Here is a 9,583-nt window from a genome sequence, read left to right as displayed (position 1 = left end):
AAGTGGTGGATTCTCCATCTCTTGATGTCATTGAAGGAAGACTAGATGCCTTTCTGCAATGTGTGTGCCCAAAAAGTAACTATTGTACTATACAGCAAGCCTATGGTATGCAAGGGGTTAGATGAGATGCTCTAAAGGTCTCTTCTGGCCATAAAGTCCCCTAATTTTGGAAACACTGAGTGTAGCATTGGGAGCAGCCTCTGATGTTTTACCGTCTAGCCGGCTTGCTTCCTAGAATGAACAGGCATTGAGTGGGGTGATCCACAGAGAGTAGCTGAAACCTTCAAAGTGTCAGGCCAGCAGCAGGACATTAGCACTTCCGGGGAAGGGTGGGTGTGGCAGTGATATCACAAAGGCCTTTTTCAGGACGTCAGCCTATTGGTCAAAGGTGTTAGGGAGGTGGTGACCTCCGAGAGAGATGCTGACATCAGCCTGGCAGGACAGGAGCACAGGGCCAGGGAAACCTCAGAGACCCCTGTGGCTTTGCTTCAGCAAGTCTCCTTCTCGAGGTCTCTCTTTGAGGACTGAGAGAGTGTTAGGGTTGACGTATGTGAGTGTGAGCAGGAGCCTCTTTCGAGTTTTCTCCTTTCCTTTGACGGATTTTACTAGAAAACAGACGTCCCTATTTAGAAGGTAAGAGCCTCCAAGAGGTTTTGGAACCTGCTCAGTCTGATCCATCTGGTGCCAGCTGAATTCTAGGCATGGAAAACAGTAGTTTAAGATGGCAGAATTTTATTCCCTCCCTGGGATTTTGTCCCGTAGAATCACAGGGGACATTAGGGTTTGTCCTTTTCGTTTTACCTTTTCCTCCATCCCCCCTTCCTTTCTCTTCATCTCTTACTTCTTTTGTCTTTCTCCTGTTCCCCTTTCACCACCAGGAGTGGTGTGCGTGTGTGTGTGTGTTTGTGTGTGTGTTGCTGGGGGTGCTCTTCACCTCCCCTTGTCGGGAGTTCATCCAAAACTGTATGGTTGAAATAGTGCTTGGACTCCACTGACACTAGATGCTGCCATCCTGTGGCTTAGCATTAGTGTCTGGGATGACTTGGGGCAAGATCTCAACCTCCCCTCAACCCACTTCACTTCTGGCAGAATCCCTCCTGCCCCCCCGCTAGAGCCGCCTCGATGCCCAACCTGGTTGGGGGTGCAGAAGAGGGTTCTGATAACTTGAGGTTTGGTTTGGAGGTGGAACAGCTGTGAAGAACACTGAGGGGGAGGTAGCAGGAGCTAATCCTACAAGGAGGGGGGTTGGCACTGGAGGATACTAGGAAGGACAAGAAGACTCCATTCTGGGGTTCAGGAGGTGAATTCATCCCTCAGCGGTGGGCAGGTGGTGGGTGGAAATACTGCTGGTTCCAGGTGCCCTTAATTCCCCCTAATTCCTCGGGGCCTTCTTAACCCTTTAGAGGGAAAAGGATTTTGGAGTCTCTGGCCAGGAGGATTTTATAGTACTGTACACAGGACAGCTGTTACCCTTCCCTTTATAGTTATGACAACCTCAAACCTTCAAAGTGTCAGGCCAGCAGCAGGACATTAGCACTTCAGGGTTTGGTTGGGTGTGGCAGTGACATCACAAAGGCCTTTTGCAGGATGTCAGCTTATTGGTCAAAGGTGTTAGGGAGGTGGTGACCTCAGAGAGAGATGCTGACATCAGCCTGGCAGGACAGGAGCACAGGGCCAGGGAAACCTCAGAGACCCGGTGGCTTTGCTTCAGCAAGTCTCCTTCTCGGGGTCTTTCTTTGAGGACTGAGAGAGTATTAGGGTTCACGTACGTGAGTGCGTGCAGGAGCCTCTTTCGAGTTTTCTCCTTTCCTTTTACTGATTTTACTAGAAAACAGGCGTCCCTGTTTAGAAGGTAAGAGCCTCCAAGAGGTTTTGGCAGCTGCTCAGTCTGATCCACGTGGTGCCAGCTGAATTCTAGGCATGGAAAACAGTAGTTTAAGATGGCAGAATTTTATTCCATCCCTTGGATTTTGTGCCATAGAATCACTGGGGACATTAGGGTTTGTCCTTTTCGTTTTACCTTTTCCTCCATCCCTCCTTCCTTTCTCTTCATCTCTTACTTCTTTTGTCCTTTCTCCTGTTCCCCTCCCACCACCAGGAGTGGTGTGTGTGTGTGTGTGTGTGTGTGTGTGTTGCTGGGGGTGCTCATCACCTCTCCTTGTGGGAAGTTCCTCGAAAACTGTGGGGTTGAAATAGTGTTTGGACTCCACTAACACTAGATGCTGCCATCCTGTGGCTTAGCATTAGTGTCTGGGATGACTTGGGGCAAGATCTCAACTTCCCCGCAACCCACTTCACTGCTGCCAGAATCCCTCCTGCCCCCCCTGCTAGAGCCGCCTCCCTGGCCAACCTGGGTGGGGGTGGAGAACAGTGTTTTTTTCATACGTTCATAGATTCTAGGACTGGAAGGGACCTCGAGAGGTCATCGAGTCCAGTCCCCTGCCCGCATGGCAGGACCATGTAACGGACTTATTAGATAAGGGAAATGCGGTGGACCTAATATACCTGGATTTCAGTAAAGCGTTTGATACTGTACTTTGAACCTAAGACTAGAGGGGAGTCCTCTGAGCTCTTTAAGTTTGATTACCCTGTAAGGTTAATTTCCATACTGATTTTACAGAGATGATTTTTACCTTTTTCTTTAATTAAAAGCCTTATTTTTAAGAACCTGATTGATTTTTCCTTGTTTTAAGATCCAAGGAGTTTGAATCTTGATTCACCAGGAGTTGGTGGGAGGAAGGAGGGGAATGGTTAATTTCTCCTTCTTTTAGATCCAAGGGGGTTGGATCTGTATTCACCAGAAGTTGGTGGGAGGAAGGAGGGGGGATGGTTTATTTCTCCTTGTTTTAAGATCCAAGGGTTTGGATCTGTATTCACCAGGGAATTGGTGAAAGGTTTCTCAAGGCTACCCAGGGGAGGAAATTAGCCTTGGGATGGTGGTTAAGCTTAGAGGTTTTCATGCAGGCCCCTACATTTGTACCCTAAACTTCAAAGTGGGGATACAGCCTTGACACAGGTACTCTCTGTGGATCACCCCACTCAATGCGTCTTCATTCTAGGAAGCAAGCCGGCTAGACAGTAAAACATCACAGGCTGCTCCCAATACTACACTCAGTGTTTCCAAAAGTAGGAGACTTTCTGGCCACAAGAGACCTTTAGAGCATCTCATCTAATCTCCTCCATATCATAGGCCTCCTGTATAGTACAATAGTTACTTTTTGGGCACACACATTCCAGAAAGGCATCTAGTCCTCATTCAATGACATCAAGAGATGGAGAATCCACCACTTTCCCTTTTAGTGAGTGCCAGGGGGCTCCATTTCCCCTTCCACTAGCTCCCCATTTACAGGGAGACAGGGCAGTACCTGCAGCAGGGAGCGGGAGTTGCTGAAGGCCTCAGAGGCGCAGCCCCTGCAGTGTCTCAGGCACCTGGCGCAAGTGGCGGATGATGCGGGTGCATCACTTTGGCCGTGACGTCCTCCTCCTGCAAGGGAACGAGAACCTGTCAGAGACTCAAACGCCCCGAGGAATCAGGGGGAATTAAGGGCACCTGGAACCAGCAGTATTTAAACTGACTACCTGCCCACCACTGAGGGATGAATTCACCTCCTGAACCCCAGAATGGAGTCTTCTTGTCCTTTCTAGTAACCTCCAGTGCCAACCCACCACCTTGTAGGGTGAGCTCCTGCTATCTCCCCCTCAGTACCCTTGACAGCTGTTCTACCTCCAAACCACAGCTCAAGTTATCAGAACCCTCTTCTCCACCCCAACCCAGGTTGCGCAGGGAGGCGGCCCTAGCAGGGGGGGCAGGAGGGATTCTGCCAGCAGTGAAGTGGGTTGCGGGGAAGTTGAGATCTTGCCCCAAGTTGTCCCAGACACTAATGCTAAGCCACAGGATGGCAGCATCTAGTGTCAGTGGAGTCCAAGCACTATTTGAACCCGACAGTTTTGGATCAACTTCCCACAAGGGGAGGTGAAGAGCACCCCCAGCAACACACACACCACTCCTGGAGGTGGGAGGGGAACAAGAGAAAGGACAAAAGAAGTAAGAGATGAAGAGAAAGGAAGGAGGGATGGAGGAAAAGGTAAAACGAAAAGGACAAACCCTAGTGTCCCCAGTGATTCCACGGGACAAAATTCCAGGGAGGGAAGAAAATTCTGCCACCTTAAACTACTGTTTTCCATGCCGAGAATTCAGCTGGCACCAGATGGATCAGACTGAGCAGGTTCCAAAACCTCTTGGAGGCTCTTACCTTCTAATTTTCAAGTAAAATCAGTAAAAGGAAAGGAGAAAACTCGAAAGAGGCTCCTGCTCGCACTCACATACGTCAACCCTAACACTCTCTCAGTCCTCAAAAAGAAACCTCGAGAAGGAGACTTGCTGAAGCAAAGCCACAGGGGTCTCTGAGGTTTCCCTGGTCGTAAGCCCCTGTCCTCCCTGGCTGAAGACAGCATCTCTCTCTGAGGTCACCACCTCCCTAACACCTTTGACCAGTACGCTGAGGTCCTTGAAAAAGCCTTTGTGATATCACTGCCACACCCAACCAAACCCTAAAGTGCTCATGTCCTGCTGCTGGCCTGACACTTTGAAGGTTTGAGCTACGCTCTGTGGATCACACCACAAAATTCGTCTTCATTCTAGGAAGCAAGCTAGCTAGACAGTAAAACATCAGAGGCTGCTCCCAATACTACACTCAGTGTTTCCAAAAGTAGGAGACTTTCTGGCCAGAAGAGACCTTTACAGCATCTCATCTAACCCCCTCCATATCATAGGCTTCCAGTATAGTACAATAGTTACTTTTTGGGCACACACATTCCAGAAAGGCATCTAGTCTTCAATCAATGACATCAAGAGTTGGAGAATCCACCACTTTCCCTTTTAGTGAGTGCCAGGGGGCTCCATTTCCCCTTCCACTAGCTCCCCATTTACAGTGAGACAGAGCAGTACCTGCAGCCGGGAGAGGGAGTTGCTAAGGCCTCAGAGGAACAGCCCCTGCAGTGTCTCAGGCACATGGCGTAAGTGCCGGATGATGCGGAGCTGGTGCATCCCTTTGGCCATGACGTCCTCCTCCTGCAAGGGAACGAGAACCTGTCAGAGACTCAAATGCCCCGAGGAATCAGGGGCAATTAAGGACACCTGGAACCAGCAGTATTTACACCCAGCACCTGCCCACCACTGAGGGATGAATTCACCTCCTGAACCCCAGAATGGAGTCGTCTTCTCCTTTCTAGTAATCTCCAGTGCCAACCCCCGTCCTTGTAGGGTGAGCTCCTGCTACCTCCCCCTCAGTGCCCTTGACAGCTGTTCCACCTCCAAACCACAGCTCAAGTTATCAGAACCCTCTTCTCCACCCCCACCCAGGTTGGGCAGGGAGGCGGCTCTAGCAGGGGGGGCAGGTGGGATTCTGGCAGCAGTGAAGTGGGTTGCGGGGAGGTTGAGATCTTGCCCCAAGTCATCCCAGACACTAATGCTAAACCACACGATGGCAGCATCTAGTGTCAGTGGAGTCCAAGCACTATTTCAACCATACAGTTTTGGATCAACTCCCAACAAGGGGAGGTGAAGAGCACCCCCAGCAACACACACACACACACACACACACACACACACACATATATACCACTCCTGGTGGTGGGAGGGGAACAAGAGAAAGGACAAAAGAAGTAAGAGATAAAGAGAAAGGAAGGAGGGATGGAGGAAAAGGTAAAACGAAAAGGACAAACCCTAATGTCCCCAGTGATTCTACCAGACAAAATTACAGGGAGGGATTAAAATTCTGCCACCTTGAACTAGTGTTTTCCATGCCTAGAATTCAGCTGGCACCAGATGGATCAGACTGAGCAGGTTCCAAAACCTCTTGGAGGCTCTTACTTTCTAAACAGGGATGTCTGTTTTCTAGTAAAATCAGTAAAAGGAAAAGAGACAACTCAAAAGAGGCTCCTGCTCTCACTCAAATACGTGAATCCTAATACTCTCTCAGTCCTCAAGAGAAACCTCGAGAAGGAGACTTGCTGAAGCAAAGCCACAGGGGTCTCTGAGGTTTCCCTGGCCATGCGCCCCTGTCCTGCCTCGCTGATGGCAGCATCTCTCTCTGAGGTTACCACCTCCCTAACACCTTTGACCAATATGCTGAGGTCCTGCAAAAGACCTTTGTGATATCACTGCCAACAATCAAACCCTTAAGTGCTAATGTCCTGCTGCTGGCCTGACACTATGAAGGTTTGAGCTACTCTCTGTGGATCACCCCACTCAATGCGTCTTCATTCTAGGAAGCAAGTGGGCTAGACAGTAAAACATCAGAGGCTGCTCCCAATGCTACACTCAGTGTTTCCAAAATTAGTAGACTTTATGGCCACAAGGGACCTTTAGAGCATCTAATCTAAGCCCCTGCATATCATAGGCTTCCTGTATAGTACAATAGTTACTCTTTGGGCACACACATTCCAGAAAGGCATCTAGTCTTCATTCAATGACATCAAGAGATGGAGAATCCACCACTTTCCCTTTTAGTGAGGGCCAGGGGGTTCCATTTCCCCTTCCACTAGCACCCCATTTACAGTGAGCCAGAGCAGTACCTGCAGCAGGGAATGGGAGTTGCTGATGTCCACAGAGGCACAGCCCTTGCAGTGTCAACTTCCCACAAGGGGAGGTGAAGAGCACCCCCAGCAACACACACACACACACACCACTCCTGGTGGTGGGAGGGGAACAAGAGAAAGCAAGGAGGGATGGAGGAAAAGGTAAAACGAAAAGGACAAACCCTAATGTCCCCAGTGATTCTACGGCACAAAATCCCAGGTGGGCTATAAAATTCTGCCACCTTGAACTAGTGTTTTCCATGCCTAGAATTCAGCTGGCACCAGATGGATCAGACTGCAGACTGAGCAGGTTAAAAACCTCTCCAAGGTTCTTACCTTCTCAACAGGCACGTCTGTTTTCTAGTAAAATCAATAAAAGGAGAAACTCGAAAGAGGTTCCTCCTCGCACTCACATACTTGAACCCTAATACTCTCTGAGTCCTAAAAAGGGAGACCTCGAGAAGGAGACTTGCTAAAGCAAAGCCAAAGGGGTCTCTGAGGTTTCCCTGGCCCTGCGCTCCTGTCCTGCCTGGCTGATGGCAGCATCTCTCTCTCAGGTAACCACCTCCCTAACACCTTTGACCCATAGGCTGAGGTCCAGGATAAGGCCTTTGTGATATCACTGCCACACCCAACCAAACCCTAAAGTGCTAATGTCCTGCTACTGGCCTGACACTTTGAAGGTTTGAGCTACTCTCTGTGGATCACCCCACTCAATGCATCCTCATTCTAGGACGCAAGCGGGCTAGACAGTAAAACATCAGAGGCTGCTCCCAATGCTACACTCAGTGTTTCCAAAATTAGTGGACTTTATGGTCAGAAGAGACCTTTAGAGCATCTAATCTAACCCGCTGCATATCATAGGCTTACTGTATAGTACAATAGTTACTTTTTGGGCACACACATTCCAGAAAGGCATCTAGTCTTCATTCAATGACATCAAGAGATGGAGAATCCACCACTTTCCCTTTTAGTGAGGGCCAGGGGGCTCCATTTCCCCTTCCACTAGCTCCCCATTTACAGTGAGCCAGAGCAGTACCTGCAGCAGGGAGCGGGAGTTGCTGAAGGCCTCGGAGGAACAGCCCCTGCAGTGTCTCAGGCACCTGGCGCAAGTGCCGGATGATGCGGAGCTGGTGCATCACTTTGGCCGTGACGTCCTCCTGCTGCAAGGGAATGAGAACCTGTCAGAGACTCTGTTTAGAAAGTAAGAGCCTCCAAGAGGTTTTGGAACCTGCTCAGTCTGATCCATCTGGTGCCAGCTGAATTCTAGGCATGGAAAACACTAGTTCAAGGTGGCAGAATTTTAATCCCTCCCTGTAATTTTGTCTGGTAGAATCACTGGGGACATTAGGGTTTGTCCTTTTCGTTTTACCTTTTCCTCCATCCCTCCTTCCTTTCTCTTTATCTCTTACTTCTTTTGTCCTTTCTCTTGTTCCCCTCCCACCACCAGGAGTGGCGTGTGTGTGTGTGTGTGTGTGTGTGTGTGTGTGTGTGTGTGTGTGTGTGTGTGTGTGTGTGTGTTGCTGGGGGTGCTCTTCACCTCCCCTTGTTGGGAGTTGATCCAAAACTGTATGGTTGAAATAGTGCTTGGACTCCACTGACACTAGATGCTGCCATCGTGTGGTTTAGCATTAGTGTCTGGGATGACTTGGGGCAAGATCTCAACCTCCCCGCAACCCACTTCACTGCTGCCAGAATCCCACCTGCCCCCCCTGCTAGAGCCGCCTCCCTGCCCAACCTGGGTGGGGGTGGAGAAGAGGGTTCTGATAACTTGAGCTGTGGTTTGGAGGTGGAACAGCTGTCAAGGGCACTGAGGGGGAGGTAGCAGGAGCTCACCCTACAAGGACGGGGGTTGGCACTGGAGATTACTAGAAAGGAGAAGACGACTCCATTCTGGGGTTCAGGAGGTGAATTCATCCCTCAGTGGTGGGCAGGTGCTGGGTGTAAATACTGCTGGTTCCAGGTGTCCTTAATTGCCCCTGATTCCTTGGGGCATTTGAGTCTCTGACAGGTTCTCGTTCCCTTGCAGGAGGAGGACGTCACGGCCAAAGGGATGCACCAGCTCCGCATCATCCGGCACTTACGCCATGTGCCTGAGACACTGCAGGGGCTGTTCCTCTGAGGCCTTAGCAACTCCCTCTCCCGGCTGCAGGTACTGCTCTGTCTCACTGTAAATGGGGAGCTAGTGGAAGGGGAAATGGAGCCCCCTGGCACTCACTAAAAGGGAAAGTGGTGGATTCTCCAACTCTTGATGTCATTGATTGAAGACTAGATGCCTTTCTGGAATGTGTGTGCCCAAAAAGTAACTATTGTACTATACTGGAAGCTGCTTCCACCAGTTGCTGATGGCCTCAGAGGCACAGCCCCTGCAGTGTCTCAGGAATCTGGCGCAAGTGCCGGATGATGCGGAGCTGGTGCATCACTTTTGGCCGTGACGTCCTCCTCCTGCAAGGGAACGAGAACCTGTCAGAGACTCAAACGCCCCGAGGAATCAGGGGGAATTAAGGGCACCTGGAACCAGCAGTATTTAAACTGACTACCTGCCCACCACTGAGGGATGAATTCACCTCCTGAACCCCAGAATGGAGTCTTCTTGTCCTTTCTAGTAACCTCCAGTGCCAACCCACCACCTTGTAGGGTGAGCTCCTGCTACCTCCCCCTCAGTACCCTTGACAGCTGTTCTACCTCCAAACCACAGCTCAAGTTATCAGAACCCTCTTCTCCACCCCAACCCAGGTTGCGCAGGGAGGCGGCCCTAGCAGGGGGGGCAGGAGGGATTCTGCCAGCAGTGAAGTGGGTTGCGGGGAAGTTGAGATCTTGCCCCAAGTTGTCCCAGACACTAATGCTAAGCCACAGGATGGCAGCATCTAGTGTCAGTGGAGTCCAAGCACTATTTGAACCCGACAGTTTTGGATCAACTTCCCACAAGGGGAGGTGAAGAGCACCCCCAGCAACACACACACCACTCCTGGAGGTGGGAGGGGAACAAGAGAAAGGACAAAAG

Source organism: Chrysemys picta, chromosome 10, assembly GCF_011386835.1.
Source record: "Chrysemys picta bellii isolate R12L10 chromosome 10, ASM1138683v2, whole genome shotgun sequence".
NCBI classification, from domain to species: domain Eukaryota; kingdom Metazoa; phylum Chordata; order Testudines; family Emydidae; genus Chrysemys; species Chrysemys picta.
Note: the sequence above shows the minus strand (reverse complement) of the source record.